The 24,900-nt window shown below is 38.9% G+C and overlaps 1 protein-coding gene across 30 annotated transcripts in view; it reads left to right on the top strand.

Moving 5' to 3' along the window:
* Nucleotides 1-24,900, top strand: part of LOC144021419 (receptor-type tyrosine-protein phosphatase delta-like) — a 202,966-nt gene that overhangs the window by 71,557 nt on the left and 106,509 nt on the right. Inside the window, exon 1 of one of the 30 annotated variants that reach the window (XM_077525676.1) lies at nt 14,858-14,966. The exons of the other annotated variants lie outside the window; for them this stretch is intronic. The gene's annotated coding sequence lies outside the window, so the exon portion shown is untranslated. Of the gene's footprint in view, nt 1-14,857; nt 14,967-24,900 lie in introns of those variants that run through there. 30 annotated transcript variants of the gene reach the window in all.

Below are 24,900 nucleotides of genomic sequence, written 5' to 3'. Positions count from 1 at the left end.
AAAAACTTCATACCATCTTAAAATCACAACTCTGATTTGCATGACTACGGTAGTGCAGTCACTTGCAAAAAATACACATCTATCCTTTAATACAAGATGACCCATGCTAATTATAACAGCATTCAATGTAATATTGAGATGTATTTTTAACACATATGCTCCCAAAAACCTATAAATACGTTCTATTTTAAATGTTTGAAGTGTCCCAAAGACGTATTTATACATTTTGATTTATTTATTTTTTAATCCTAGAGCATACAGAAGGCTTTGATGCAGCCTCTCTACTGCGGTGAATGTTTGAAGCGATGGTAGTTATTACAAAAACGGCCAACAGGTGGCAGCAGAGTATAAGAGATCAACCAGGGGGCCATGTTAAAACAAGCTTGATTTCCCCACAGTTCTAAGCAGATTTGTGAATAATGATGAAACTTAGCTATATTATTATCCTAATAGATGAAAAAATGAAATAGAATAGAAATATACTTTTTTATTTGTTGAAAGAAGAGAGTCTAATCTTTCTTTTGGTAGATTCCATGTTTTTATAGCAATAGAACACAATATTTTGCGGTCCTTGAAAAATCAGTCAAAATCCAGGAAAACAGCAGGGAGCGAAGGAGGATTGCTTCAGTGAAAATGGCTGCGAGTGAGTTAATTATTTCCATCAAAATATACCTACACATGAAATCTGCCTGTGGCCCAATAAAGTCTTGGGGACCGTTGTTCTGTGCTGTTGACTTTCATTACATTCGCATCGACTGCCAAATATCTTATGTTGTTCAAACCCTCGTAGACAGGTTAATTGCACCTTCCGCCATCTTGTGCAAAATAATTTTCAGCAAGTGTTCTGCCTGCTACTATACGTTGCTGGCATATATAGATGAACAAAGATACGAAAATCTAATAATTTATCACTCTCATTGTATAGTAGTTGGGCTTGCGTAACATCTTTTCCCAGTGTCCACTTTCCATCGGTCCGTCCATTTTCTATAACACTGTCCTCATTAGGGTCATGGCTGAGCTGGCCAAGAAGCCAAGTTGCACCCTGAAGTGGTTGCCAGCCAATCACAGCGAGGTGTGGGCGGGGTTTGTGGGGGTCCACTTTCTGTCCGGCTTACTGTATTGTTCCACTGCTCACATCACAGACGAATGAAATTGCTTGCCAGGTTTTTACAGGTGCTTCTGTGCTAGTTAGTGCCAAAATAGGCACAATACTTCACTAATAAAATGAACAAAGCGACGTTTGATTTGGGCTGTCCTATTAGAGGCAACATAAGTCTGCACTTGGCCATAACGAAGAAGACATTGGACGAATTCTATCTTGTCATCCATTCCCAAGGTGATAAATAATAAATGCTGTCCCGCAGTGATACATAAAAGCACAACTTCTCTTTTGTTTTCATCATCTCTCGTCTCACAAAACCTTTCAATTTGCACTGGATTTATTCTACTGACAGAACAGTTCATGGAAATATTGACCAGACTGTGCGGAAAGTCTGTGTCCAGGCTATTGTGTTGAGGGTTATCTGTGATATTACGTACATGTAGTGGGGACGTCGTGGGAAAGAGACCCTCTGAAAGCTTAAATACCGAGACACACAAACACGCACACACACAGGGGCGATGGATTAGGCTGGGGATTACGCAAGCATCCCATAGCTGCAAATCAGGCCGAGACAGATCAGTGTCATTCTTCATAAACATAAAGACAGGACAAGTATTAAGAATGTACAGTAAGTCAGGATGGATTTGGGTGTCTTGATGACTTAATCAATTTTAAAATGAGGAAAGAAAAAATATTCTGGTGAAAATATTGTAAAGTAATCTACTCCATGTAACATTTTTATTCCTGAACGGTTGAGGAATTATCTTGTTGAGATGATTGCTCATATGTTGCTTGTGTTTAGGCTCACAACATAGTTACACATACTCCACAAGACAAATTTTTGCCACTTTGACCTGCTATTGATGAGAAATGAGGTCCATACATTTAACTAGTAATGTATCCATCCATCCATCCATCCATTTTCTTGACCACATTTTCCTCACAAGGGTCACAGGGGGTGGGGGAGCCTATCTCAGCTGGTGTTCCTAATGGCTCAAGGGCGCAAATAGTTCTCAATGCTGTGTTCAGCTGAAGTGGGCAAAAAGGAATGTTTTTGGACGAGGATGTGATGCATTTCATATTGTAACATGACAATGACAAATTGACGATATTTGGCAAAAAAAAAAAAAAACGCCGCGGCTGTTACTTCCCTAACAGATTTCTTCTCACAAATGTATAATGTATTTTCTTTAATAATTAAATAAAATAAAAATCTGACTCCCCAAAATAAATATGACTTGTAGCATCAATCTAAAATTCCACTCTCATCCCACAGAGGGCAGTAATGCACATTGCAAAGATGCCATTAGACACTGTTGTGGATTTGTTTGCATGCGTTTTAGTTGTTTTAATTAGATCTCTGCTAAAATGCTAACAGACGGGTTTCAACCTCGCTGTGGTTTGTTGTCATGGACTTGTGTTGTTATTCACAAAGTGGCACTTTGGATCAGGCTGACATTTTGCACAATACGAGATCCTTTGTGTGCTCTTGGCCACCATCACATTCTATACACTTTGATATGGCGTTTAAAAATCCAGCCGCATAGCACTCAGTCATATCCTGCTCATCCATGATGGAACACTAGTCACTTGCTGACTGAGTTCCTCAGTCTGTGGTGAGCTCTGCTTCGGCTTGGCTGCGTCTCGCGTGTCTCGGGCCACCAGACATCTGTCATCAGCACGCAACTCACTGGAGGTCTGCGGCTCTCCGTGAGGTCGTCTTTTCTACCACTGTCAAATACAATCAGCCCTTTCATGTGCTTATTGTTTTTTCAATTCGCTCGACATGTTTCTTCCTGGCCTCCACCAACTCATCGACATATCGCCTCCCCTTCTTTCAGCGTGTTGTAATACATAGCCAGCAATTTGCCAATCACGCCCACGATTACACCCACGTATACGGATACGCACACACACGAGGCGTGCAGGCCACGAGAGCTGCTGTGGTGTATAATAACACATAATTGGCTATTGTGGGTTGGCAAAGAGAACCAATCACAGTGACAGCCACTTTGCGGGGACCTGTGTGAATGTGTCTACACGTAAGCAAAATACACACTTTTGAAGAATTCGTCAATCCAAAGTGCGCATCTCTTTTCTGTTTACATCCCTGTCATGGTTACATTAAGACCAAATAAGCTACTCGACTGCACTATAAGCATTCCAGCGGAGGTTGGTGTCTTGCAGCGTGACAAAATGCAGCCGCGCACTTCTTCACTAATATGGTCGCTGCTCAGCTTGTCACTCGTCATCCATTTGAAGGGAGTCAGCAGCCCTGGTTAATGGGCTGTCGTTTTGCCAGGGAAGCTGATGACTTCAATTGCTCCAAACTCCCAACATAATGTTCTTTCGGAGGGCAGGGGATGCAGGCTTCTCACAATAGTCCAGATGCAGACGGAATTTAGCAGGATTTCAGAGGGAAAATACGGTGCAGTAGTAATCGTTTTCCACATGCTGGTGCAATTTCTTTTGGTTTTGGAAACTATTTTCACCCTCGGAAATCCATCAAGGTAATGTTTTAAGTAACATGACAAGAATTGAAAGAAACATTCATAAAGAAATGAGTGACTTAAAGTTGTAAAGTGTCAAAACTGCTAGCAAGATTTGAATGTAGCCTCTCTTCACCATACCTATTACTGACACTGATCAGTTTTAATGGAATGTGATTACGAAAATGCATAGTTGTGATAAATAATCACAGAGAACGACAGAACGCTGTTCAGGTTCAACAAAATACTAAGCTAGCATTAGCACTGTAATCAAGCTAGCTCCCGCGTTACTGTAATATGGACTGTTATAAATTTGAAGTATTATTTTATTAAATGTACAATGAATTCATAACGAGATGGTAAATACAGTATTGACAATTCCGAACATCCGGGCATTTCTGATACTTCCCCAATGCAACGAACGCAATGCAAATGCTTCCTTTATATGGTGAAAGTAGCAGATAAGATTGTATTGCTTGTGCCTGTGACTGATACAAACCACACAGATTGTTAAAGTAAAACAATAGCTCATCACATTTTAAAATCAAAATAATCCTTACAGATCAAATTACAAGTCCAATGCTTTTCAGTGAGCGGAGAGATGTCTTTCACCGAATTGACCGCCATTTTGAGTCGTGACGTCATCTCGGAATAGTCAAAGCTGTTGAGCAAAAATGTAGCTAATTCTCATTTTTGAATCCTCACAGCTGCCTCTGTTTGATATCGCAACAACAACATAGAACAACCCGTAAAGGGCCCATTACTAGCTCTTGCTGGTTAGTGGCTAGTAGATGGTCCGTCGAGATGACTTTATTGGTCCATAACAATGACACCACCGCAGAAACCCTTGTAGACACTGCAATGACATACAGAGAATCGTTCATCTCTAATTTGGCCCCTCCTAGCAAGCTCGTTGGCTTATGTCAATTACTGTATCATAAAAGATTTATTTGCTTATCCTGTTTTTTGTTTGTTTTGGATGGAGGGTCTACAAACGCCTCTGTTCAGTTGTACTGTATGCTGTATTCTTAACCGTCCTTGTTGAGGCTGGTTCTTTGTTTTGGTACCACAGAAAAGAAAATACAAAACACGTGTTGAGCTCATTCAGCCTTGCTCCTTGCTGAACTGACGCCTCGTGCGAAGTCTCTCATGATTGTTGTTCAAATACTGAGGTTTTGTGTGACTTGGGTGCATTTTTCCCCAAATTATTTGAATTCCAAATTGTACAGCGTCAAGGACTTTCAGCTTTTCCTCTTGAGTTTCCTCTGTAAGTCACTGTTATTAGCGGAGAACAGATTTTGGGGGGCTTACATAAACGAAACTAATGTTGTGAAAATAATGTGCCTGAAACGATGGTATTATGGAAAATATTATGTTTCGAGCTATGGCATGTCAGCCATGTTTGTTGAGCGTGTCCACCATGTATAGGATGACTGCAGGTGTTGATTTAACTAGAATAATGTTCACTTCTGCTCTACACCAGCTTGTCACGACTCACGAGCCATGTAGAGGATGACTCATTTTATACTCAAGTCTTGCTTTGTAATATTCTTTTTTTTTTTTTTTAGCATTCGCCAAGTTTTATCATGTATTTTTCCTTACTTTACATGGCATGTGTCAGTCACCTCTTCCATACTCACTTTTTCCCCCTTTCCTACTCTCTGCATTTTCATTCTCATCCAACACATACACAGACTAGCCTTTATTTATAATGTGTGTGCGCTCAGCGCATACTCTGCAAATATGATCTTTTCTCAATTGCTAATAGGTGCTACCATGAAGATGCGCGCATCAGCGTGCATAGTTCATCTTCCCAAGCAGCTCAATATGCCCAAATGCAATTTTCTCCATGTGACGAGAGCAGGCTGGATGTTCATCATTCTGCGGGTCCCCTCTTAGTTTTTAATAAAAGCTTCTTCACGCTTGCTAGGCTGCTTTCTCTTGTGCACCCCCGTCACTCCCTCATTTTCAGTCCTTTGTCACAAATATACACACTAGGGGTGTTAAAAAAAAAAAAAAATCGATTTGGCGATATATCGCGATACTACATCGCGCGATTCTCGAATCGATTCAATAATCGGCAGAATGGATTTATTTATTTATTTTTATTATTATGTATTTATTTTTTTTATTTATTTATTTTTTTTTAGGATTCACACCTTGAGCATGGAAGAATGTTATATGAACGGAACATTAAGCCTTAATATTTTAGTTTAATGCTGTTCAAACATGAAACAGATTACAACCCCTATAAGTCTGAAATTTCAGATAAATAAATAATACATTTTCATATAAATCTTACACTCTACAAGCTTACTGATTAGTATTTTCTAAATTTGAATGAAAAAAATCGCAACAATCGACTTATAAATTCGTATCGGGATTAATCGGTATCGAATCGAATCGTGACCTGTGAATCGTGATACGAATCGAATCGTCAGGTACTAGGCAATTCACACCCCTAATACACACATACACAAACACTAGATCCATCTCTTGTACATGATTAAAGTGCATATCACACAGCTCATCCCTGACAGTTGCTTTGCAGCACTGCTTTACATTCCGAGCCGGGAATGCCATTATCCAGCCCAGCCAAGCGCATCTTGTATTGTGTTTGCAAAAAATAAAATAAATAAATCACTCAAACAATGAAGATTACAACACTTTTATATAATGAGATAGCATCTGCTTCAGTGAATTGATCAATTTGCCTTTTCAGAGGATCGCAATTACCCTTCTTCTCTGCTGCTAAGCCAGTAGAAGGGCTCGCTATTGTGAGTGCAGTTCCAACTTGTTTACAACGGGAGTCGAAAGAGGTGCACAATAGAGTTGTCACATAAGTAAGACACTGTGTGCTGCAAAGTGAAACTTTAAAGAAGCCGCCGTCGTGTTGTTGTCTCGTTTATTCTGCTTATATGATCCCTATCGACAAAAGCTTCAACAAGTTTGACAAAAGTGTCTTTAGGGTGTGAGTGAAATTAAAAAATATGATAAGTTAAGTTGAAAGATTAGGAAAAATTTAGAAAAAAAATATCAATTTTACATAAAAAGAATCATTTTATAATAGAAAGCTATTCCTATCCTAAAATGAGGAATGTCGAGGTTCTTGTCAAGCGACAAGGAAATGACCTCATTTGTTGAGTTTGTTCAATCATCAACCTGAAGTCTATTCAAGTAATATTTAACCATATTTGCTGACAAAGATATGAATGTGGCAAGTCTCTGGAGAGAGAAAGCAGCTGCTGGTCTGGTCACAGATTTTTGGCATTTACTCATTAAAGTTACAATTTATTCGTATCATAAAACAACTTTTTCTCCACATAATATGATTGTATTCTTGTAAATATACAACTTTATTTTCCTAACATTACATTTTAATTGTTATGACTTGACAACTTTTGTCACATCTTTTGTCCTCTGCGGGTCCCTAACTGCAAATGCTCCTTCTGTCATACTTGATGCATTGCTGTTTCCAATTATGACTTTATGACTTCAACAATCCGCGTAGAGTGCGTCTAAGAAAATGAGCGAGCAATATGAAATCAATTGTGGAAATACAAAAGAGCGTCATTGAACACGATACTTGTGTAAAGTGTAGCAAAAATTATTCATGTTTTTTTTCATTTATTTATTTTTTTTAATGGAGGGTGGTGCGTCCAGGTTTTTGGCAGCACTATTACTCATTAACCATCAGCGGCTGAGCCGAGTCATGTGACTGTGCAAATGGAAGGCGCTGCGGCTGTAGCTATGATACTGACATTAATTCAAATGTCATGGCTTTAATGGCCGTTCGGCTATGCACCCTCCTCATAAGTCACAAGCTGAACTTTCAAGGTGACGCGACTAGATTTGCCCGGCCTGCCTTTCTTTTGTAAACATTTTGTTAATCCTCTTGTTCATTGTTCAAGTTTGTTTGTGCTAATTCAAATTCCAGGACTTGACGACATGGCGACATGCACTACAGTCTACAGTGAATATGTCATCCCCTTCAATTTTGATCCTACTCCAGATCAGTAGAGGTCAGCACAATTTTAGCAGGAAGACATGCAAAATTAACTTAAGATGAAAACACTGACCTTGACAATTCGATTAGTTACTTTGTAGCTTAATAACTACGTTTTCTTTTTACCTTAAAATGGCTTACCTTATCCCGAATCCTGCATCACATTATCGCCAGAGGTGCAATCCTGGCTACAATGTGATACATTGTTATTAAGTGGACGCTGTGTCTGTTATGTGCTGGAGTCGGATCCCAAAGCGCAGACACAAATAAGGTTTTAACTATTTAGTCACATAACTTGAGTAAACGAAAAACAACGAGAAAGCATCAAGAATCACGAGACGCGGAGAAGCACAGAGGAACAGAGAGCAATAATCCGGCAACCGCACACATTTCTCAGACAACTTATATAGACAGTAAATCGATCCCATTGGTCGTGGCTAGACATGTGGCTCCCAGTACTGGAATGGAATTATCTGATTGGCTGTTGACCCAGTAACGCGATTAAAGATCCTTGACATCACATAGTTCTTACATCACATAGCATTAAAGATTCTTGACACCACCTAACATCACATAGCATTTAAAGATTCTTAGCATCACATAGCCTAAAACTAGTTGAAACTTGATGATGGTTACATCAGTACAAAACAGACACTTGACCACAAACTTAACAGGTCATGAACTCAAACTTAACCCAGGTGTGACCCCAGCCATGAAACAAGACCCAAACATTACCCCTGCATGACCCTAGTCATGACAGTGTCATCCTGTTGTGGTATCAGATGCATAGCACGCTCCCCTCCCATTAATTTCTGAATGCAACTGTTGACGTTCCTTGTGCTGCCTTCACTCGGCTTCGTTTTTTGAGGTACTCTGAATAGCTGAACAGCTACATTTGAAGAACATTCTGAGATTAAGAATGGTTTGATTGAAACACTGCGCTTGGAGTGTATTTCCAAACGTGCTTAACGGGAGCTGTCTAATGTTCATGGTCTTGTTTTTTGTGAAAAAAAACAAAAAAACTTTTTTCTTTTTTTTTAAACTGGGCTGACTTATTAGGAAGTAAAATAGCAAGACAACCCACAAAATAAATACCGAGGTAAAACTGCAGTAAATGAAGTCACAAATGAAAACCCGTGATAGAGTGAAGCCGCAATAACCAAACCACAAATTAACGAGGGAACACTGTCGTTGGTTAAAGACAGTATTTTATTAGTGTCATTAACTTACATTTAGGTAGCACCGGTGGAATGTGGTTCAGGGTAGGCTCGAGTTTCCAAGTCACACAAGTGCGCTGGATATTTCTAGATTATGAAAAACACATATTTGAGAACCGTTTCCATTAGACTTAAGAGGCAGAAGTATTTAGCCACCTTCACTGTGCCGTTGTAGGCAGTAGCTCTAATTTGTCAATTCCAAGATCACTACACGATAGTGTGTTTGAGGTTCAAGCTATGACACACGCTGATCAAGCGAGCTAGCTTTGTGTGGTGACTAGAAATGTCATGAAAATGTAGAGTTCATGCATGACTACAACTGCTGACAACTGATAAATTAGCTGCTTGATGGTATGTGTGGGGCACCTTGTGGGAGTGTGTGAAACTGGTTTGTGTGTATTTGTGTCTTTGAGGTTCCAAACAGCTGCAGTACGTGCAAAACCTTTGAATTCGGAACGTTGATAAATATTCATCAGTAAGCTCCTTGATTATGTGATGGAGAGCTGCTAGGAAGCGTAGATTTGTGTTTACACAGTCAGGGGTGTGAATTGACTGACGCCATGTCTGATGAAAAGGCACAGCAAGTATTTAGCAGAGGTCTATACGATAAACACGGCGATGCCTCACAGCTCCGTGCCTCGCGGTGCATTGTGGGGGCGCAGACAAGAAGACCCATCAAATACAGCCCGACGTCCTATTTCACCCACTGAAGTTATCTTGATAGCAAGGCCCTTATCTCTAATGTGCTGAGTTATTATCTATTGAGTGCGGCTATGTGCGTGCGTGTGTGATTGAAACTGTGCACAGCTCTGTGAACGCTAAGGAGCCTACTGTTTATAGTCGTGCATTTTACGGTATAATTTATGCACCAACAGTAATACTCATTTTCAATTTGGAGTATGATAATTGTTAATTCTTGTGGGTAAAATAGTAGTGTTCTTCCGATACCGATACTGGTATCGGCAGAGGTGCCGATACTGCATTACAACAGTGGTATCGGTATCCATGAGTACTCAAATGTAACATGCCGATACCATTAAATCCAACACTAATATAGGATTTTGGATGCAGCACCTTGTGTCTTGCTCGTGCACGACATTCACTGATATGTAACATGTTCACTGCATGCCGATCTAAGATATCTTATTGGCCCTTGAATGCTCTGAACCAATGGCAGGACAGCTTTTTCATGATGAGGGAAAAAAATCGTAGGTATCGGTATGGTATCGGTATCGGCCGATACCGCAAAGCTGGGTATCGGAATCGGTATCGGGGGCCAAAAAACGGTATCGGAACAACACTATAAAATAGTATGTAACACCTGACAATATTTTATGGTACAGATGGATGATCATGTGATAATAAGTAATAATATAAGCCAAGGATGCTTAATATTTTTGATTGCAATTGACCAGTCGATCACAAAGTTAGTATAGGTAGAACAACATTTAAAAAAGAAACATCCAGATGAGCGTTCAAATAAGGTGCTGCAAAATTTTAGCTCACTGATCGCGCTCTGCGCTCCCAAACTGGCAGTAGCTGATTCAATCACCGAGCGGCCACCTCTGGTGTAAGCAACTCGTGGGTCGAGTTATTCTTTTGATGTTGAAAGGTTTTTGCATTTTCTTGGTCAAATTCTGCATTGGGGACATTAGATGTCTGTATCGGTCAATCTAAACTATAGGCATAGACCGATCATCACCGCCGATATTGGGCATTTTGACGAATATCAGTATCAGCTTTCTGTTCAAATTCTGATGGCCAATAAAAGGTCAATCGAAAACCTATTTATTCTTAGGGAACTATTTAGTTGAATTTTCAGTTAACTTTATGAGATTCTGCTGACCCTGGGAACCTTCTGAACATTTTGTTTTTGCTCAACATTAAAACGTGAAATGTGAACGTTTAAGATTTCAGGGATTTTTTTTAAGTCTGAAAAAATATATTTACTGTAGAAAATTATTGAGAGCTATGTTTAAGTTTCCATTTAACTTTTTTAAGACATACTGATAACCCTGGTAACTGACCATTTTGTTAGAACTTTAAAAAGGATGTTTATTGTCTAAAAGAGATATAGATTGATATACAGCATTTCCCATATAACTGACGCATTGCCAATATCAGACAGTTAAATGAAGCATTTCCATAATAAAAAATTAAAACAGTAAAATTTCTGTGATGTCAAAATATGCCAAGGATCAAGAACATTTACCCTCTTTCGAACCGTCAGGGGCGGTCCCGTCTCATGCAAATGAGCCCCTTTTGATCCCTCCCACATCCCTGTGCTGTCATATTGATGAAGGGCGGGGATCCGCAAATCTGAATTTTACTTTCAACAAAATAAGAGCCTTCATGAAGACAAGAAAAGCATAAACTAATTTTTACTCATGTAGGTAGCACACGTCAGTTATTAGTTATTTTGTGAGACGCATTTTAATAATAATGCAGCTCAGAAAAAGTTTTGCCCTTCATGATTGGGCAATCACGCCAGGGACACAAATTTCGAATGAAGCAATTTGTAAAAAGCCGCTTTTTCATAATATTCCCTTTTCAAGGATAACTTGCTCCTCCCTCAAACTTATGCCTCAATTTTTCGATGCATCAGGAGGAAAAAAAAGTTTAGTAACTGTAATTCCATCTAAGTTTATGGAGGCATTAAAAGGGTTGAGCCCTTGAACTGTTTTACTAACTTAACAGCGAAGCAAAACAGCACATAAACCGTGTCAGATTACCGTAATTAAAGCGAAAGATATTTACCATGTGTAGTTTATGGAAACTTTGATTTAAAAGATGAGTTTGAACAAATAAAGGCCTCCGCATTTGCAGTTCAGCGAATTGGTAAACAACATTGCCTGCTTTTTTTTCAGAAATGCAGCGATATGAAATATGATCTTCTTGGCTACAATATTTTTTTTTCACTTTCCAATCTTGAAAGTAAACCAGAATTGCAAGCCACTTTTTGGACTTTGTGTACGTACAGTGCTGTATTATTGCCATTTCCGTTGTAACCGATTGCTTCTATTCAAAATATGCTGATAACACCTTCGCTTACAGTGTGTTTCCTGTTTTTTTTTTTTTTTTTTTTCCAGTGTGTGCGGGCTTTCAAGCCTGACCGTGGGGGTGCATGTGTGCCTGTGTGTGCGGTCCAGCCTGAGGTTGCGTTATCTTGTATCCACTGAGCTGAAGAGTTTCTGCAACAAAAGCGCGTTTATGCTCCTCCATCTCATTTACATCGCTCTAATGGGAATCTGCTGCACCACTGATTATATTTGGTGTTCAAGGTCAGCACACCCAGATTAGTCAGGGTGTGTGTAAGCGCGCATGTATGTGTGTCTCTATGGATGTCATCTTGTGCACCGACATTGTTTTGTTTAAAATTCCATCTTCCATTCATCCCTTATGCAAACAGTCCTGTGAAGACGCTTCCAAACGCGGTGTCGGCAAAAGTTTGTGGCTTCACTTTATGCTCACCCCAACTGTTGTTAGTTATCCTCCATGCCCCAAAAATGATGCGCTGTCATTCCCTGTATCATTCATTTGATAAAATTACCCACAAAAGCGTACTTGCCAGGATAACATATCTTTGAAGTGAGCTCGTTGGCATAGAGATCAATGTTGCACATACAGTCGACTGATGCGTCAAATTTCAACACGCGTTTCTTGTTTGAGTAATCAACACAGATAGACAAAGCCAAGTCATGATATCAAATGAAAACTTTTAAATGCTAAAAGCAGTGAAGAGGTTCTGAAGGGGGGTGAGCTTTGCTTTCGTGTTTTTGCAACATGACCATAAAATGAATATTTTTCAGCGGATTGCCACATCAAATTGTTTGTGTTTTTGGCCACACAATAGCTTGTGAAAGGCCCAACAAGAAGGAAAGAGGAATACTAGGAATAACAGAGAAGGAAAAGAAAAAAAACAATTCAGAGAATCTCAGCACTCTTGAGCAAACGAACGCAAATAGAACCACTTGTCATTAAGCAACAATCACTAATAAGCGCTCTTCATGACTGCCTCCCTGATTGTTTACACAGTGAGGAAGACTGAGAAGAAAAATAAACAATTAAGGCTAAAAATTCTCTTTTACCACCAAGCTCATTAGTTCAGCCCCAAAACAAAACAATTTGTGGGTCCCCCTCCGCTATCTTGAAATCAACACAAAATAATCACTGATGATTGATTTGATCTGAAACTGGTAAATACAACAGAGGGGGCAGCACCCACTCTTGCCACCCTGTGCTAATTACTGTATGCCAGGGTTACAGTAGCAGCGATGGACTCCATTATTGATTCATTGATCATTAAAAATTAAGTAATCGTCAAATAATTTGCAAATACGTTTGAAGTAGTGGCGATTATCGTTGATCCTTCGGGATCAAACATCACGGTTCGGATCGCACAACAATCCACGGTTTGGTTGGTGCAAAAAAAAACAACAAAAAGACAAAACAACATAACACACTATGCTAAGGTGAACTTTAAAATAAAGCTTACCAAATACTGTAATACATTGACGCCAGTGCAATAGCATTGGTATTGTAGACTTTTACTTTGAAGTTGGCCCGCGTTGTGGCAGCACGGCTAGCTTGACTTGTCTTTACCATGTTTCGGATTTCCTTATCACAGTTGACATTATGTAGTTGTGACCAACATCAACACAATGTCATCCCGAAATCATATTCAATCGCTAATTTAGGACGATAAGTTCTTGTATGATATATGATCCGACGTTAGTGGCTTGGCTAGCAACTAGCATGTTAGCATTAGCAATGAGTGCCTGGCTGACAACAGTACTTTACAGCTATTACTTGGTTAGCTTTATTTAATGATTTTTTAATTTTTTTTTATTTTGTACTTGTTTTTCCTTATTCTGGATCTAGGCTACTTTGCAATTCACTCTGCATTTTTTTTAAAGACAGGAATGTACCTTAAATTGCACTTTGAGGTCTTTTTCATTCAAAACAAAAAAGATAAGTATTCATTTATTTCATAAAACACTTTTGCCCAATAAACAAAAACAAAAAAAACAAACATTCAACTGAAAACTTCAAACATATTTGGCCATTTAGATATTTCACTTATAAAGTTATGTTCCTAAATCCGAAACGGCCATATTTGACTTTTTTCTTTTCTTTTTTTTTTTCTTTTTTTTTTTTGCTGATCCGAAACACGATCCGATCCATAACTCAAATCCATGATCCGATCTGAACCGTGACTTTTGTGATCCATTGCAGCACTTGTTTTTAACATATTTAAATATGTCAAATGTATTTCCAGTGCACATGTATGTTCTATTTGGAAATATGATTGAACATATTTCCACATAAGTTCAAACACATTTAAATGCATTTCCAAATATGTGTGAACGCATTTCCAAATACATTCGACCATATTTGCCAGTCAACAATGTTTACATTGCCAGTTCCCCATTTACGTAATTGAAAAGATTCATTTTTAAATTAAGTTGATCTGAATTTAGTTATGTTACCTCATTGTTTTATCAAACAACTTGAATGGCGCCTATACTGCACAACTACAGTATTGTAAACAATTATGTGCCACCTGGTGCCATACATTGTGGTTCCCCTGGCATCTGGGTTCAGAACACCTAATTAAAATGATTTACCCACCTATCAATACGTGAATGAAAAATAACTTTAGAGACTGGGATGTAGGTTTTGGACCATAAATAATATTACTATAGAAATTAAGTGGTTTCATAGGACCCTCTATGTCGAGAAACTAATTTACTGGATTTTAAGGGGAAAATGGATTTACGCAGGACAATTTTTAACCGGTGACGAAGGAAGCTTCCTGCTGAATATATCCCCATAAAATCCGACTATGCTTGACTATCTACGTGGCCCAACTTCACTCTAGCAAACCGTCAATACGGCGTCTGCCTTTCCTAAGTCGTGTTCACACTAGGCAGGAAATTATTGGAGCGAGAGAGAGCATGATTGAGGGAGAGAGAGGGGATGGGAGGAGAGAGAGGCAGAGAGGGAGGGAGGGAGGGAAAAGACGCGCGGGCTGGATCATTTGGGCAGAGCGGCTGCAGCCACGGTGGATGTTAACGCGAGGCAGGCAACGGACGGACAGCTTCGGTCTGCTCACGGTGACTTTCCCCAGACGCGGGCAGGATGCTGATATGGTGAGTGCGGGATTGTTTGGCATCAACTTCGCCGGCTGAACGCATCCAATCGGTCGTGCGTCACTCAACCTTCCTCTTCAGGTTGTTTCGCAACACTCGGGATGCTTTTGATGGATGTGCTGATCGGTAGATTTCTCTCATGGGAATTGGCGTTCTTTTTTTTTTTTATGTATAGCCTGTATGGGAATTATTAACATGAATATGTGCAAAATTGCATGAACAATTTGGGCTCAGGATCCTACAGTGGATTACTGGGGAGTCTTTCCCTCCACCAACCTCTTTCCAATCAAATTAGAACACCCTGATTACAGTTGATGAGGCACATCATGCACATATGATCTGATTTCATCACCCCAGCTCACCTTTCAGGTGTAGTTTGCTCTCCTGGCGTTTCCATTTCTCTTATTTACATTACACGCCTTCCCTTGCCAACAGCAGAACTGAGTGGCTGTAATGTGCTGTAGTGGTGCGCGTTAATGTGTGTGTACGTGCAGTCAACGTTTGTCAGCAGTCCCGCTCCAACATTATGGCGGCATTACAGCCCTCGCTCGCTGGCAATCAGTCATGCAAGTACTTTTGCAGCAATTAGGCTCAAGTATGTAAGGCAGATGTGGGTGAGACTGTATAGGACACAGTGCATATATACAGGCGGATACTGTATGTGTATATGCGACGTGAGGAGTGTGAGTGATGAATGTGTTAGTGTGATGTTTATGCAAATCATTTCATGACTAAATGGCTTTATGGTCTTGTAAAATCAAAACACATTGAGTGTACACATAAATACATACACATAGCTTATAGTAGTTGACATTTCCATGGCAACCATGAACTCTAGGTTTTTAAACGGGGTTTCCCATTCTTCGGCGCAGCTTTTATTGGTCCCCTGACTGTCAGAGTCAAATATTGGAAGATCATAAAGCACACAATTTGTTTATTTGTTCTCTTTGGTTCATGTTTGGTGTAATGAATTCACGTCTGTGGTGGCCTGTATTTATATCAGCTTCAATTCGTGATGGGCTAGTATACAAATACAAGACATTGGTATCAGTTTCGGGCCAATACCCAGCTTTATTTCAAGGTATGAGTACTCACAACACACTACAAATTACAAGAATAGAAACTGACATTAATTTCATGTAATGTTAAAAGGAAATGTGATATTCGGATATATAGATCTTTCTTTAAAATGATCTGTCATTTTTTGTAGGGGAAATTTTATAGATCAAAAGTACTAGTGGTATCGGTACTTGGTCCCGGTATCTGTGACTACTCAAGAGTTGAGTAGGGATGTAACAATAAGGGCAATATCGTGATATCGTGATATTAAAACTTCCACAATATCATCGTCGTCATGTTCACGATATTTAAAAGGAACACATCTGTTAAAAAAGTCAGGTTGATTTCCATTTGTGCAGTTCTAGCACCCACTGGTGGCTAGTTTTGTAGTGCAATTTAATTTTCATTAGGGATGTTTTGGCCCTTCTATGGTTAAAATCTACGCTAATTGTCAGGGGAACGTAATATGCCTGTGAACCGAGTCGATATGTGGAGGAGCTCAATGTTTGTGTGCATTAACATGTAAGCACCTCAATATTGTTATTAAAGATTGTAGGTGGTTTATATGCATTGCTGTTATGTACAAAAGCACAATATTATGTTTTTATACATTGTCTTTTTTTTTTTTTTTTTTTACAATACCTTTGTTAAATATCGCCAACCTCTCCACAATATCGTGATAATTATCTTATCATGCACTTCATATCGTGATAATATTGAATCGTGATGTTTGGATATTTGTTACATCCCCAGAGTTGAGTACTCATTTGGGAAGTTTGATACAGTTTTTGTTTTTTTTGGGGGGTTTTTTCAGACCGTACACAACTCTTGAATAGTCACCAATACCAAGTATCAATAACACTAGTTTTTGATACAAAAACATGTATTTGCATACATTAAAACACACAAAAATTACTTTCAACCAATGACAGAAAGAGCTATATATCCCAAAATTGCACGAGAATTAAATACATTTTGTATAGAACACAAAACAATGTATTTTAATCAAACAAACAATCAATCAATCAATCAATCAATCAATCAAACTTTATTGATATAGCACCTTTCATACATTCAAATGCAACTCAAGGTGCTGAACAATGAAAACATCCGTAATACAATCAAAAAGAAGATCCCACCCCTCCCCCCCATATCCCCAGTGTTGTACCCACAAAACACGCACGCAAACCACAAAATGGCGGGGCACAGAAGAACCCTGTGAGGAAAGGCACCCAGGAGGAGTTCATCCACACTGAAATAAATGAAATGAAATGAGATCCAGTGGCAATAAAAAGTCCCAAAATATGTGGTTCTTTCTACTGTTATTGGTATCGGCCTCCATTGTGAGTACTCGAAACTTTTGAAGTAAGACTTGTATTGGCCTGATCCCATTATCTGGTATCGAAACGCTCCCATTCCTTGTACTCAAAATGGTATAGTCTGGAAAATGAAGTCTTATCGACTATCAAGCATCCCAATACACAATGATGCTACAAGATGTTTTCTAAACTTGGCTGCACATTTTTTAATATGGGTCTTCAGGTTAATCAGTTTGGGAAACTAAAATTGGTGGACTGTCCAGTACGACTCTCATCTTGTGTTTTCACTCGCACCAGCGCAAAGAGATTTGCATGCAACCTTTAACAAACTTTGGGAAATGATCACACAATGTTGATCTCGATTTATTGACATTTACCATAGTTTAAAAGTCATTTGAACTTAGGCATCTCCAATTTTGGAGCAATAAATAGTGACTTGAAGCGCTCGTACTTTTGGTGAGCGAGTGTGACATGTTGTAAAAGTGTTGCCCTCCCTGAGATGGACATGGCTCTTTAAGCAAGCAGACTACAACCTGTTTTATGAGCCCTGCCAGCGACTCCCGGGTCAAGAGGTGCTTTGTCATATGGCGGTCTGTGACAAGACCCCGCTTTACCCCAGCTGATCTTTCGCTGGGCTACTGCCCCGCGCGCACGCCTGTGTGTGTGCGTGCCAATGCAGCTGTTCCTCCTTTCAGAGAGATTAAGTTTCACAAGATGTGATGGATGCCAGTGTCTGTCGAGCCAGCTGTGTGTGCGCATTTCTACATATTTGTGTGTAGCGATGCCTGCACATGTTTGCATATATGTGTCCCAAGTGTTGCGTCATTGCATGAAGGGCTGGGTCAGGTTAGGGGAGGTGACACGGAGGTCACGCATGTTACGAGTCGGCCTGGTAATTATAGCGACGCTCACTTTGGTTCTCACAGACCAGACCAACGTAGTCTAAACCAGGGAACGCGCGAGCCCGCCAACAGGCTGCTTTGCTGTCTGAAACAAACAAACACGCCGGCCAAGAAAAGATACGACAACTTGGAAGAAGAAATACCAGAAGGACTTCTGTTATTGCGCAAAATTTGAGATGCAACAAATCAACGACAATAATCGATCGTTAAATTAAATGTCAGCTGTCAATATTCTATGCTTTCTGTAGACCTCCATGAAAGCAAACTAATTATCTTTATGTCCAATCAAAAATGCAAGCATCTTTGGGGTCATATTAAATATTTTTGCATCTTTTCTGACATTAATATTTTTTATTTATGTTTTTCAAATTTTCAAAAACAACAACAAATACAAAGCAACAAGTAACAAACATTAATTACCCCCCCCCAAAAAACAACAAAAAACAACAATAATAAATAAATAAATAAATAAATAAATAAATACATAAATATTTTCTTTTCAATTTTAATCCAAGCTAAATGAAACATTAACATTTTAGTTATATTAAAAAAAGATCACTTCTTAACATTTCTGTTAAAAAAAAAAAAAGATAACCAGTCAGATTTAAATATTTTAGTTTAAAAAAAAAAAAGATAAACCATTGGATCTTCACAATTTAGTTAAAAAAAAGAAAGAAAAAAGATAACCCATCAAGTCTTAAATATTTACTTTTAAAAAATGATTAGATTTTCGTTAAAAAATGAAAATAAAAAAATAACCAATCGGACCTTAATATTTTAGTTAAAAAAATAAAATAAAAATGGACGACCGCCGATCCAATCAGGAGATGGGACAATACATCCATTTAGACAACTTTAGGCCAAAAAAATGACATCCCCAACTCCCGCAAAAATAAAATAAAATAATTGGAAAAAAAAAAATCAGACTGTTCATGCTGAACCCTTTGGATCATTGACAATGACAGCACAGAACGAGATTGTGTTTGCTGTAATGTTTTATTTTGTGATTCCGGTCAATGACTTCATTGATTGATCGACAGATTATCACTTTACAGCTAATCTGCCCACCCCATCTAGACGATCAGATCTGTGTAAAGTGCGCGTTTTACTGCAAATTGATATTGGTTCCAAATATCATTTATCAACCTCCTTGAGTATTGGTATTTATTAAAAAAAAAAAAAAAAAACATGTCGGTCTATTTCTACTTCTTGCACCGTGTGACGATATATTCTCTCCACTAGATACTTTTGAGTTGCACCACCGATATTCATAAACATTCTAAATATTGTGCTTAACTTAAAATGTTCCACTAGACCACGGGAAAATTCAAGCAAGTAGTGAAAGAACAATAAAAGACCGACAAGTACGTTTTGGGACTGGCTGGTGCCAAAGGGCAATATAAGAGGATTAAATCACGACGACGTGGACGGCCGCCAAGTCGAGTGAACAGCATGAAATATTCCGTCTCCTCAAACAGTGCAGTCAATGCAGGATGACAGTCTTATCTGTGGATCTATAGGCTCAAGCGCTCTGTGTCAGCAATTTTACAGACATCATATACGCTCTACCCTGAGGGGAGAACCATGATTAAAGATAAAATTAATAACAATTCAGCATCAGAGCCATGTCCTCATCAGAAGTTTGGTTGGATTTTATACAACAGCGCATAGTGTGACTACTTGAACAAGCTTTGTTTTTGAAGTGATTTGGAAGGAGTGCGAGGTGTCCAGTTTGTGTCATCCTTCAGATGTGCCACCGCCGAGCAGATTAAAGCATAACAGTGGCAAGGATGAGCGAGGAGGAGGAGAAAAATAAGACTTTGTGGTCTGGCGCCAGTTTGCTGTGTAAAAGCATCACGCGTGCCGCGGGGATTGAGGCTGGAGCGGCGATAATAATTAAGGACTCGGACAAACGTGGAAGTGGACTCAAAAGCCGAGCCGAGGTGGGAAACGGTTAATCCTTGCAGAAAAGCGCAACCTGTTTGGCTCCGATTATGTGCGCAAGAGTGAGTTTAAGCAGTTGGGTTGGAAAATGGAATTGTTGTGGCTGGGCCTGCTTTGCTGTGATTGGGTTGGCCAGGAAGAGAAGCCCCCATTAAAGAAAACGCTGAATCTCCCCTTCAATCGTTTCTGTCTGATCTTCATATCGTTTCCATTCTTATTCTGGGGGAAAGCCAGCGATGCAGAGCAGGCACATGGAGTACATGTAATAATAATAAATATGGAAATGTGAAGGCAGCATGTCTTTAATGGAGGAGTTGGCTACAGTGAAACATAGCTGAAAATATCTGCCAGCCCAAAAAAGTGTTTGCTCGCCTTCAGCTGCTACAACATCTTAAAAAGTGAAGAGAGGACCAGAACGGCAATTTATTTTAATTGGAAAATAATATGTATGTTTGTCTGTTTTTATTGGATTTAGGCCTGCAAGTAATGATTATTTTGATTAATCTGTTGAATTTTTTTGTCGATTAAACGACGAATGGGACCCTCCTTTATATTGTAAAACATTATTTCAAATTAACAGATGAAAAAAAATGTACAAACAGAAAAAAAAAATATGATTCAGTTAATGGTATGATCTATAAAATGTCAGAAAATAGGAAAAAATGTTATTCATTGTTTCCGGAAGTAAAAATCAGTGTTTGCATAAAAAAAAGAAATAAAAATATCCAAACAGAAAAAAAATATGATTCAGTCAATTTTATGATCCATAAAATGTCATAAAATAGGCAAAAACATTGATCATTGTTTTCCGAAGTAAAAGTCAGTGTTTGCAAATCTTGCAAGACTTATTTTGAAAAACACAAAGTTAATTGGTCCACATTCGTGAAGTACTACAGAAGTTGGAGAATATTTACTGTTGACAGTCTTGATATTTTAAAGATTTGGACAGTTCTAAAATTAACAAAGTTTCAAACCGATTAATCGGTTATCAAAATAATTATCAATTAAATTAATAATTCACTAGTTGTTGATTAATCGATTAATTGTTGCATCTATAACGTTATTATTCCCAATTATTTTAATTATAATCAGCATATTGTATCAACAAAAATATCAGAAATGTTATATATGTATGTAAAAATGTTTATTTTGCTCATACAAGGGGATAAATGATTAAAAAATGAATGATTCATTTCAGGAAAACACAGCAAAATCAGTGTGACAATTATTCCAGAACTGTAATGTAAACGTATGTGGCCCGCAGGCCATACTTTGACCACCCCTGCTAGTTGACCACTTTGTGTCCACTAAAAGGAAATCCTCTTTACCTTGAACATGGCTCAATATAGCATAACAGGCTTCAAAAGATGTCCACATTTTTCTTCATCATTCCCTTGTCGAGAAAAGGACAAAAAAGGCAAAAGAAGGAGTGACAAGACGGCCAGATGAAGGGGAGGCCGAGACGCGTCACAAGCCGCCCTCCCTTCACTTCCCTCCTGGCTGTCTGTTAAATCGATAGTATCGCTGCGCCTCCTGCGCTCCGAGCCGCTCGACTTCCTATCAAGGAGCAGCACAGCTGGATCCTGGCAACATGCAGCCTACTTGCCTGCCAAATCCTCCTTAAGGCTGGATCTCAAAATAGCCGCTTTAAAACGCAGTCCAACTTTGCTTCTTTTTTACATCCGGAGGGAACATTTTTGGTTGGAATTTTTCACGTAAGTTTGGTGAGAGGTAGGAGGAATCCATTATGTATTGACAATGACCTGCATTAAGGACTTGATCAAGGAATGTTTTGTGGTGAAACCCCCGATTTAACAGTTTAGTTTGTACCAATAACATTGGAGTCAAGTTCTGACAACGACAACCACATTTGAGGGTACATTAGCACCACTAAAACTTGAGCATCATCGTGATAATGCGGTCCTTCTTAAATAGTGGGGCAACATGTTTTTTTTGTTTTTTTTTTTGTTTTTTTTGCCATACTACAATGAAGTTTAATTGCACATCCGCTACAGTAGATGGCAGTGGTGCTGTCATATATATATTTTTTTTGTATTTTTAATTCAAGCAAATTGATGCACTTTAAATCTTTTCGATTACGGAAATTGATATGTTGTAAATTGAGATCTATTTATGTTTTATTAGTTTTTAATGTTAATAAGGATACAAATTTATGCAGAGGTATAGGGCTGGTTTAAAAAAAATCTATTGATTGAATCCAATAGATTTTCCTTTTCATAGCCTGATATTGATTCATAGAACCATACATTAATTATTAATAATAATTAATAATGTCTTTTTCCCATAAATTCATGAGAAAATATAATTTTAAAGACCTAAAAAAAAAATTGTTTTGTTTTTTTGTTTTTGTATGTTTTTATGTTTTTGTATATTTGTTTACAGGAATTTAAAAGTCCATAAAGTCTGTTTACAGTTTAAAAACATTATTACAAAGGTAGTTGATAAAATATCGTAACCAGATTTGCTTTATTTTAAACTGTGTTTATTAAACTTCTTAGTCACATTAAAATTTTGTGCTTCAGATATTGTGTTGATGGATGGGAGATCAAAAATAGATTTTTATTGTCATACTACTTCAGTAAATTTTAACTCCCAACGCTGAGAACTCAACGGGAAAAGGATCCAATCGCAGTATGTTAACATTGAAGTTTAGTCAACCTCAAAAATACTTGACAATAATATGTTATATGTGACCTCACTAATCTAAACATGACATTCTGATTAATATTACATTTTTGGAATATGAGTTATGAAGCAAAATCCAGCCGTTTTTATCCATCTCGGGGCGGCCATTTTGCCACTTGCTGACTGAAAATGACATCACAGTTGCTCAGGGCTCAGTCAACAGCCAATCAGAGCTCACCGGTTTTCTGAAGCCGCGCTGATTGGTTGTTAACCTAGACGTGAGCATCACTGGTCATCTTCAGTTGACAGCAAATTGCAAAATGGCCGCCCCCTGAGATGGATAAAAACGGCTGCATTTTGCTGCTTAACTCATATTCCACTAACGCAATATTAACCAGAATGCCATATTTAGACTAGTGGGGCTACATAGAACATATTATCAAAAAATATATATATTGTGGGTGTTGACTTCCCTTTTAAGAACCAAAAAAAAAAATACAGAATTTGCAAGCGACTATTCCAGGGCGTACTCGGCGCTTCTAGCCCCAAGTCAGCTGAGATTGGCTCCAGCTGACCTGCGACCCTTGTGAGGTTGGCGCGATTGAAGATGGCTGGATAAGAAAGGCTGTTGTCTTGTATCAGTCAGCGAAGGAAAAGCAGAACTGACGTTTTTATGGCCGTTTCATGGTTGGCTACTTCAGGCTAGAGCCAGGAATTTTCCAGTCCATTATACGAGCGGCGAGTGTTTGCTCGGCGTCCTCAGCGGGAGTCTTTACCTCTGCCGAGGCAAAGCTTCATTCAGCCCTCGCCTCCTCATGCACAAACTCCCCATTCACATCCCGGGCGGCGCCCGAAGGCCTCAAAATGGCCGCCACCCATCCTCCTCCGCCACGTCTAATTAATAATATGCGTGTTTAGGATTAGAGGTCCGGGTTACAAATGTGTCATTATTGACTTTGATTGTTTACTTGATTTGTTTCCACCAATGGAATCAAGATAAGACTGATGAGCTCCCACATTTCTTTTGTCCTGCTTGTTATCCTTCATCCTGTTGTCGTTCGCTTGCCTTCACCCTCTCGAGTTTGGCGGCGTAAATCCCATTTCCTTGTGTTTCGTGTTCAGGAATTATGTGCTGCCCCTTCATTCCCCTCAGAGTCCCTACGGCACCTGGGATTAAATGTGTGTCTGTCTGTGCCCGTGTGTGCGTCAAGCCCTTTCCCTCATCATTCACCATGAGTCGGGATTGTGCCGGGGCTTTCTCTGTGTAACAATCATGGGGAAGACAGACCTGAGATGAGGTTTAAAGGTTTACGGAATGCTAAGTATTGCTGTGCCATGTGGGCCGTGCAAGCTATTGTGTGCGTGCGTGCGTGTGCGGAGCCCCATGTGGATGAATAATCTCTTTACAAGCACCAAACATTTCAAATTGCTAGACGTGCTCTGACCTCCCAAGAGAGAACGCCACGGGCTTCAATTCGGACCTGACCTGAAATGTCCTGCAGGATCTTTGGGATTTGGGGGGTTTGATGTGTATGCTGCTAGGTTAAATGTGCGGAATACGTAGTAAAATTTGTGTTGTTGGAAATTTCAGTGGCTATGTTTACACGGCCAGCAATAAACCCCTAAACATGGTCTTATGAAGTTATGTGAAATGTGTGGATTCACAACCAACCTTCTCATAATGTCTTTGTCATTTGTCAATAAAGTTAAGATCATTCCACTGAATTGTTTTCAACTTTAGAGGTTTCTCCGTATTGTTACGATTCCCATTTACCTAACTAACTTATCATTCTATTTTTCATGCCAATGTCTGATTAAGCCGTCTGTAGTACCTCCTACTGTAAAATGTTGCTAAAATGCTAACATTAGATTCGCATTACATTTCGTGATGCATGGCAATGGTCACTAATCACAGGAAAAAGACTAAACAAAATACTCCTCTACTTTGGTTTACAAGTTATAGTAGACATAAAGTAATAATAATAATAATAATAATAATAATAATAATAATATGCTAGTAAACAAAGCCCGAACGTGTAGCCAAACGCGCATCTGGTGGGCATC

Source organism: Festucalex cinctus, chromosome 6, assembly GCF_051991245.1.
Source record: "Festucalex cinctus isolate MCC-2025b chromosome 6, RoL_Fcin_1.0, whole genome shotgun sequence".
NCBI lineage: Eukaryota > Metazoa > Chordata > Actinopteri > Syngnathiformes > Syngnathidae > Festucalex > Festucalex cinctus.
Note: the sequence above shows the minus strand (reverse complement) of the source record. Positions and strands in the feature narration are given on the sequence as shown.